This window comes from Scophthalmus maximus, chromosome 11 (assembly GCF_022379125.1).
Source record: "Scophthalmus maximus strain ysfricsl-2021 chromosome 11, ASM2237912v1, whole genome shotgun sequence".
In the NCBI taxonomy this organism is placed as follows: Eukaryota; Metazoa; Chordata; class Actinopteri; order Pleuronectiformes; family Scophthalmidae; genus Scophthalmus; species Scophthalmus maximus.
This window is the reverse complement of record NC_061525.1, coordinates 18,840,683-18,846,682: the sequence shown is the minus strand read 5'-3', so window position 1 is coordinate 18,846,682 and position 6,000 is coordinate 18,840,683. Positions and strand designations below refer to the sequence as shown.

The window sequence follows — 6,000 nt, the reverse complement described above, 5'->3', positions numbered from 1 at the left end:
GATGATGAAGCAAACAAAGTAGACGTCAAACCTGCCCAGACTCCTTAGCACTTGTTCAAGTAGCCCCTGCCAACAACAACAATGACAACAAAAGCAGCCCTGACCTGAGTGAAATATGTACAAGCAACCTGAGCTTCTGAGCATTTCCAAGTGTCACCAACACAACAGAGAAACAACAACAAATACAGCTAAAACAGCTATGGCTCTGCTACAAACGGCTATGACTGTACATGTTGACAACAGTACAGTCATAGGCCTATATCTTGACTTGACTGCAGATTTTTTTCAGTCCGTCTACCTTACACGTCTGTGGGAGCCAAGTTACACTTCCACATGTTCATGCTTCAGTTACAAGGAGTGCAGTTTATATCTTGTTCGGAACTTTAGGGTAATGTACAAGTTCCTGTTTTAAATAGGGAAGTATATTACTGTCGCTTTAAGAGAAATAGCTCTCCGCATGGCCTTGAAGTCTTAGTGGCTTTAATGTTTGTTAGCGACTTTGAAGTTATCTAGTTTGTTCAGTTGAATTCCAGGAACCGACCGAGCCAGAAGGTTTTCTTACCGTAGTGTACAAGGGATATTTGGCTGTAGATTACACCGGAGTCCCGTGAAACTTTTTCCTACTGCGAGGAGTCCACCCAAGGAAACCGACGAGTCTCAACTCCCAACATCGAAACCAAGCTCCACATGGATGGATGGACACTACAAGTCACAATGAATAACAAACCCGAGCACGGAAACGAAGATACAGATACAGTTCTGAAAGTTCCTGAAAGTCAGGCGGCCGGTGAAGGTCACAGCTATGGTAATGAGAAGGAATTTAAATCGGGCCATTTGGCTCAAGGAAAGCTACGCTGGCACAACTAACAGGCAAAGAGAATCTGACATGGCAAATAAGGGACGACGGTGACGATGACAGCTTAACGTAAATTCAGACCAGATCAGTGAAGTGTAACGCTTGAAGAGTTCTGTGAGTTAAAGAACAGTTAACAATAAGTGTTAAGAGGAAGTATCAACAACTTTCTGAAGGAGAAATGAGCAGGGATCAAACTCCCTGGTCGAACCCAAGGCCGATGCTTTCAAGGTTTTTCGCGGAAGAGATTATGGTATGGATAGGCAATGAGTTGCGTTGCAGAAGCTGCGCAATACGACAAAGAGGTGCAGCAATCGGACAGAGCTCCCAGGACAGGCTCCAGGCGTTCCTCTTGTGCCTCATCTTTGGCTTCCTTTGTTCATCAGAGGACAGAGTTGGAGTTGGAAAAAACCAAGTGGTTGGCCGAGGCATCCACTCTAACACAAAGAGGAATCCTGGAAGAGAAAGAAGCAGAAGTAGAAAGGAAAATAAAAGGGGATAGGCAGAGAGCACCACAGTAGAGACAAGAACCTCTGCCCCCCTTAGAACGGTCCCGTATTCCAGGGAAACCCACCAAACTATTGGCCACAAGCAGAGATACCAGAGACCAACCCTTCACAAATGCTCACTAGGCAGCAGAGGCTATAGACCCACTAGAATATTGTCTGTTCATTAGGGCATTCAAACATGGAGTAGGGGAGAAAACAGAGTAGCCAGGACCAGCTCATCTTCTTGCATCGGTTTACTAGGGGAGAACCCCAGGACCTGACAAAGAACTGTTTACTTACGGAACCCCGAGAAAGGCTGTTATGAGGCCAGGAAACTTCTGGAAGAATATTTCGGGAATCCCATGAAGATTGCAGCGGCATATGTCAGCAAGGCTCGGAGCTGGCCTACGATAAAGTTGGACGACGGAGAAGGTCCTTTGGCCTCTATCTCACAGAATGCCTTAGTGCTATGACTGAGGTGGAGTACATGGAACAGCTCGACTATGCGGTTACCCGCAGGATATCTCCATGACAAGCTCCCGTATAAGCTGAAGGGAAAGTGGAATGGAGTGGCCTATGGTATTCAAGATAGAGAAAAACGCAGTCAGGTTCAACGACCTTGTGGACTTTGTTAACAGGAAAGCTGAGAGAGCCTCGGACCCAATGTTCGTTAATGCAAAGAACTTCGGCCCAAAGAGTCAAGCTAAAGTCCAAGCAGATGAGAGGTTGCAAAGGAAAAGTGATAACAAGAGAGGCTTCATCACTGCCGTAGTTATTGTCATTAACCAAGCGGTGGGTCCCAGGAACAAAGCCAGAAACAAAGGTAACGGGCAGTCAGATCTGTGTTTTCTCCAAACCATGTCTTTTCTGTCAGGGTGGAGAACATGCTCTGGAACAGTGGGCATATTTGCACGTCATGTAAAGATAAATTGACCTATCTGCACGAAGCCAAACCATACAGTGTTCCACATGAAGACTGAAAACATGGTAATGTATCAAGAGCCACACACGAGTGAGGACGGACCGCCAGGGTCAAGCCCTGCGACCTGCAAATATTATTTGTATGCCAATCTATAATAAGGCTTGTAAATAAAAACAATCATTACAAACCACTAAAGTGTCTTTGCCTGCCAGAGTTAAAGGGGCAGTAAGCGATCTTAAAGCAATACACGTTTTGTAAAAATCAGGGAATATTTCCTTACCGTCCATTAGCTGTTTCTTTTGTGTGTGCGGCGAAAAAAATCTGCCGGTTTTCGGCATTTTAAATAGCAACACAAAAACGGTGCGGACCGCACCACACAAAACTGTGTGTGCATTTGGTAAACATCACTTGTCGACACCTTAAGAGACGTGCTGGCGGGTAGCGCTGCAACTCCGCAGGTTTGGCCGAGTTTGGACTTACCTTTATGTCTGACCAGAGTCATAAAAACTGCCCACTGCTTAAAATGTCATTGACCAGCAGGCTTTAGAGAAATGACCCAAGACCTGCTGACCCACAGCACACATGGACACACACATACACACACACACACACCGTCTGGGGCTAATCTCCTATACACTGCCTCCCCCCCAAGAGCCAGAGCTTTCCTTTGATCAACATACATTGTCAAGGCACACTGGGTGACCTCTCTCTCTCTCTCTCTCTCTCTCTCTCTCTCTATCTCTCTGTGTGTGTGTGTGTGTGTGTGTGTGTGTGTGTGTGTGTGTGTGTGTGTGTGTGTGTGTGTGACAGAGGCAAAACTGTGTTGGGGGTGGGAGGGCCTAACCTCAAGTGCCGGATATTGTTCCGTTACTTCCTGCCCTCTAAGCCCTGACCTGGGGAACCACGGCCAAAGAGCTTTTTGTTTAGCTGACCCTCAACCTCTTCTCTGCCCACCCCCCCTTTCCCCCTGCCTCCCATTCTTTCTTCTCAACCTTTTTTCCCTCTCTCCTTGAACCTCAAACATACACTAATGCCAAACTCTTGGAATTGATCATCAAAGAGACCACCAGAACACACACACACACACAGACACACACACAGGCATTCCTGTTATGTTGCCATAGCAGCAGAGATCCTTGATAGGCTACCATGCTTTGAACCTGCACGGGGGTAGGTCATTGTCACCTTTAGGGGTCCAGCTTAGACAGATTTGATATGACACTGAAACGGTTTCCTTTAAAGGTTAATGTATGGTTAGAGGCCTGAAAAGTCTCAGGCAAAGGTATCATGCTTTAAACACCGACATGTTGGTTCAGAAGTAGATGATTAAACTAGTCAATGATCAACACCGAGTGAAAATAACACCAATCACATGGAAGTGTTTTTAGCAACGCCAGTGACTAGGCTACACTATTGGCCGCTTTCAGATGTGCACTGAAGTCTGGACATTTTCCTTAAATTTTCCGAAGGGGCGTATGAGAGAACGCAAAAGGTCCACAAATGTTGCTTCAGACATTTTCCGGAACTTTTCCTGCCAGCCCCGAGTAACATTTCTGGAAAATGGAGTGAGTCCATGTGTGAATACAGCAGGAAAAGATTCACGGCAAGCGATTGGGCATATTGATTACTGTAAATGAAAAAACTGCAGAATTATCGTCATGCCCTCCCTCCTGCATGCAATACACATGAATTCACACTTGCATCATTCACAATCAAAGCCTCAACCTACATCCAAGTATTAGACGCACATCCGGACAGCAAATGAACCCCTTCAACGCATGCTGCTGCATGTGACTCGGCTGCACAAGTGTACAAAAGGGCACATACCTCGTTGTCTAATAAAGTTAATATCTGCATGTAATCTCATTCACTGGTACGTGTGCGCGCAACACATGCAGGAATGTATGCACAAAATGATAGACATATATACGCTAAAAATAGTCAGTATTTTAGGATTCCACTCAGTCCGCTTAAACTAGCATGCTTCTCATAGCTCTGCTATTAATTTCAGGTTAAGTCCTGTTGTGAGAGAGAGAGAGAGAGAGAGAGAGAGAGAGAGAGAGAGAGAGAGAGGGAGACACAAATGTACAGGTAGCCTGACTGGTTAGATCACAATGAGAATAATGTCTCTGTGGTTTGTGTCTCAGAGCTAGAGGATAACAAGATTGTGTCTGTCTGGTTAAAGCAAAAACTGAGACAGTGTCCAGAGTGATCCCGAGCCATGTTGAAGGAAAGCTCAATAGATGTGAGGAATTCCTGGTGCCATTTATGTTCCAGTGGGGAAGGGAGCTTTTGAAATGGGTCACCGCCACCACAGAGTGTTCCCTCCAGCACTTTGTGCCATTCACATCCCATTGAGCTGTTTTAGTTACCTGGTTACGTCATCTCAGTGCCCTTTTCTGTTCCTCTCCAAAAAGTAGATTATGCTACACACAACATTTCACATATCTCTAACAGACATTCCTGTTTTGTTTTCATATGTGGAACTGTAACGCAGTGCACAAAGAGAAAACACACAAACATTTCAATTATTTTAGTCACATAACTCTGGGTGTGTTCACATATTAAAGCTGCCCGGCAAAGACAAACGTTGGAAAGGTGTTTGGTGGATACACGCAAGCTGCAGCTGGTGATGATACCTGACTGTTTGCCCTTTAAAGACACCAATTCAGACTGTTTGACTGTTTGTTGACCGTTAGATGCTGATATGTTTCGCACTGCGTGCAATACGAAGCAGCTGTGGGATTCTCATTGTACTGGTGACCTAAAAACACATGGTTTGGATGGGAAACAACCAGCGTGAGCCAAGTGTATGAGTCATATTTTTAATGTTCTGCTCAAGTAAGCCTACTGTTTTTTGTTTTTTTTTATCTCAGTCCCAATATGGCTTTCTTCTTGTTGGTACAATTCACTTTTTTTTTTTTTTTACATGTTGCGTTCTGTCTTTGGCTGGATTAAAGCAGAGGGGTGGCAATAGATAATAAAAATATATAACAACTGCACATTCAGCATGATTGACATGTTCCCAGTATTCATGTGGCTGTCATACAGCCCATTAACTCCTTGTTTTGCATCATGTCATCTTTTACAAGGTAAAGCAGTTATCAGTTAGTTAACAGTCGTATAAAAAAATGGCCCAGTGCAGCTCAGAGGTGCAAAAAGACACAGAAGCAGTTTTAATCTCATGGATTAGTACAGACTGTGCTGTTGATTCACAGTACGAGGCACCTGCATTGGGCGTTGGAAGTTACACATATCCGTAACTTTAGTCATATCAAACAAACAGTGCCAGGTCACACTGCTTTCTGTCATGTCACTGAAACCAACCAGTGGTGGAAGAAGTACTCAGACCCTTTACATACTAAAAAACAATGTCAAAATACTTACCGTACAAGTGCTTCTTTTGAGTTAAAGTAAATAATGATTGGCAGCGAAAACGAACTTAACGCACACATTGTGCAAAATGTGAGAGAATGTGTTACTTTCCACCTCTAACCCTTGCACAACACACTCAACATAGTTGTGTAAAATCCAGAAATGTACCAGTTGTAATTTATATGAGGCATAACGGGTATTGTTTTCACCGCTGTCTGTGTGTTTGTACAAAATAACTCAAAAACGCATGAACGGATTTTCACCAAATTTAGGAATACTACATTTTTTACCGACACGCCAAGAGGATGCTGGGATATGCGAGGCAGGCATGAAACATACACATACACGTAGTTAAAAACAAA

General features: G+C 44.3%; 1 protein-coding gene across 1 annotated transcript in view; it reads left to right on the top strand.

Annotated features, from left to right (window-relative positions):
* The first annotated feature begins 519 nt into the window (after nucleotides 1-519).
* Nucleotides 520-6,000, top strand: part of LOC118299042 (TCDD-inducible poly(ADP-ribose) polymerase) — a 32,503-nt gene continuing 27,022 nt past the window's right edge. Inside the window, exon 1 of the mRNA XM_047335557.1 lies at nucleotides 520-2,164. The gene's annotated coding sequence lies outside the window, so the exon portion shown is untranslated. The remainder of the gene's footprint in view (nucleotides 2,165-6,000) is intronic.